The sequence below is a fragment of the Phalaenopsis equestris genome, unplaced genomic scaffold (assembly GCF_001263595.1).
Source record: "Phalaenopsis equestris unplaced genomic scaffold, ASM126359v1 Scaffold235147, whole genome shotgun sequence".
Taxonomy (NCBI): domain Eukaryota; kingdom Viridiplantae; phylum Streptophyta; class Magnoliopsida; order Asparagales; family Orchidaceae; genus Phalaenopsis; species Phalaenopsis equestris.
The window spans coordinates 19047-22449 of NW_018253033.1; positions in this window are offsets into that span (position 1 = coordinate 19047).

Sequence of the window (3403 nt, forward strand, 5' to 3'; positions counted from 1 at the left end):
ATTATAAACCTTTAGCTTTACCCAATAATATCATGCAACATATCTCTTTATAATTCAATCATAAAAATGGCATATTATTTCTACACAAAAGCCAGTCTATTCCTCTTCCAAGAAAGAAATTGAAAGCAAACAACCTTTCACACAAGGTAGGATTGTTATCCAAACTGATCCTTTGTTTAGCTCTACCAGAAAGGCTTGTAGATTCAAGAAATATGTAGTTTGCACCAGGAAAATAGAAAATACCATGAAATACATCAACAACCATAACTTAAGGAAGATGTGAAGCAAAGCAAGACAAAGCCATTCTTTCTTATGTACTAAAAACAAATAGTTTGAAATACATCAACAACACTATATTTCTTGAATACAAGGTACTAAATAGAAAATATTATGATATTCGATTCCTCCATAAGCAATATATTTCTTAAAGTGTAAAGCAATGCAAAACCTTTCTCTTCATTGCACTGAAATCAAATAGTTTGAAATACATGTGCAATAGTATGCAAAAATATGTAGTACAAATGAGCCAAAAGTGTGAAGCAATGCAAAACCCTTCTCTTCAATGTACTAAAATAAAATCTGATACTTGATTCTTCCACGTGAAGACAAAAAAACTAGTGCTAATTCTACGGGTTTTTCTTGTTTGAGGAAGTTTTGAAAGAAGTAGAAGTGTTGAAGGGAAGAGAAGGGAAAATGGGCTTTAACGATTTATCGCTATGTCAGGGGGAGGAAGAAGATGTTCAGGATAGGTTTGGACATGTTTTGGGCGAGGGTCTGGAGACAAGGCATGGGATAAAAAAATATTTGCAAACTCGCTGAACATGGACTACGCGCTGCATTTGCATCCCTATTAACGCGTTGAATGGTGTTCCGAATGAATGTCATAATCATATTTTCTAAACAGTGTGCGAATGCCATTTTAAATAGAAGCCGGTTCAAAAAGCTAAAACAAATATAACCTAATCAATTGTTGATTGAATGCTATGATGGGCAGCTATATAAGTGTGAAGCTAGAGTGTTATGAGAAATATTGGAGAGATGTCATATGCTAAAGTCTCTGCCAGGTTATAAGAGATGGAAGATTTAAAAAGAAGCAGGCCAGGAGATCAAACAACGAGGCTGAGAGAAGCATGTTTGCATGCAAGGGCAACTTCTAGTTGTGTGGGAAATGTATGTTTGATCATAGAGCTAATCTCATGATATAGATATAATAATGATATCATCCATAACTAATATCACTTTGAAAATTTAGACGGGTACTAATTATAAAATAGTCCTTTTTTAGGAAAATTTACGTAAATAGCTAAAGTTTCAGATGATGTGTATGTAAATATGAAAAGTGTTAAATATAGAAACATATAATATTTATATCCGAAAATTCAATAATTTTATAAGAGCCTAAAATAGAAAATTCAAATAAAAACATGAATTTGTTTATCTACAATATGATCATTTCCATGAAAATAAGAAAGTTAACTTATTGTTATACACACCCTCAACTGATCGAACCGTGTAAAAATTATTAAAAAAAATATTAAAATATAAATTAAAAAAATACTGATACGAACCTTCTCTTATCGTGCACGAGAAATCTGAATGCCGTATTTTTTAATAAAAGTAAAAAACAACTATTTGTATTTATTATTTGATGTTCCTTTGTAGCTTAGGGCTATAGAAACACTAATTTCCTCTCTCTTTCTCAGTCGAAGACAACGAGAGGAAGTTTGGTTTATTAGCACCATAGATTACGTAAGGCTGCAAGCTTATTGTTTTGTAAAATGTCAAAGTCACCCTCCCATGCTTTTTACTTTTAATAAAAGCTCCCGACTTCATCATTCTTCTTATTTAATAAACTAACTGATAAAGCTATTAAACCATCAACCTTGTCTTAGGTTTTGCCACAGACATTTATTGTTATTATTTATTTGTGTTTAAGGACATGTTAGCATTTGATTATTTATGCTCGAATAAAAAAAATGATTGCGGCAAACATCCATTTCACCCTTTGATAATTTCATAAGAGAAAGAAACAAGTTGTAAAAATAAAAAAAAATATTGTGTTTTATAAAAGTACATTCTTGGATTTCACCCTTTGATAATTTCATAAGAAAAAGAAACAAGTTGTAAAAATAAAATAAAAAAAATATTGTGTTTTATAAAAGTACATTCTTGATGTAACCCTCGAATTATACTCATTTAGAATATTATTACTCTCAAAAAACACAATTTCTCTCTAAATAATTCCACGCAGATAATAAACATATTTGTGCTGACTTTTAGGAGGATCACATCTATAACAACTTTTTATAACAGGGAGCTTTAAAAAAAAAATTTGATTGTGATGCGTTTAAAAAAAATAATAAATTTTTATTTATTTATTAAACGTGGTTAAAATTTATATCAATAAAATTATGTAAAATATTTTTTTGTAAATAAATGATTTATTCTGTTTAAGATTAATTTTTTATATAATTTTTTTTTTAACTTTAAAAAATAAGTTTATAAAATTAAGCTAATTAAGAAAACTAAAAATTAAATTACTTATATAGTTTTGAAGTAAATTTAAATTGCTTAAATATTCGACAGTTTAATAAAATTTTAACTTTTAAAATTAAAAGTTTCTAACAAATATGCTCCAAAATAATTTCAATTTTTAAATTAAAATTGCATAGTGCAATAAATTTTGAAAATAATGCAGATTTTATTTCTTTGGTGTGGTCGAATAGTGATTGGTCTTGAAGTAAATCTTGATGATGCTCGAAGTGATAGTTCATGTAACTGATGTTTTTACTCATATTGTTATGCTATCTCTACACCGGTTGTTGTGAGAATTGGAGTAACATGTTGCGTGTGGAGCGGGGGTCAACCAAAATTAGATCATAAATGAAACTGGAAGTTCAAGTGTCCACCCTCAAAGTTGTCGATGTGGAGCATAGAATGTATTATCAGGTGATCTTGAAGGTCCTGTATATGTTGAGGGACCAGGATAGATAAAAGATATTACAGGGGAATCAACAATCAATCCTATTTTAAGTTATGAAATTAATCATTTAATTAAAAATTTCATTTTAAATATATAGCTGATAACATATTTATTATTATAATAATTTTCTTATCTTGTTATTACATAACTTAATTAATAAACATTTAATTAAATAAAATCTGGGCATTTTATTATAATATTTTTGGTAATTTTTAAATATTTTTTAATGTAATATTATAATGTTTATTTTAATGTAAAACGTGATATTAACTCACGCTTAATTATGAAAAATCTTTTTTTTTTAATTAAATGACATTAAAATCATGCTTTTTTGCTCCTATTCAAAATTATTTAGATGTGATCCTCTTAAAAATTTGTCCTATTTCTGATTTTTAAAACAGAAATAATTTTCTGGACTCT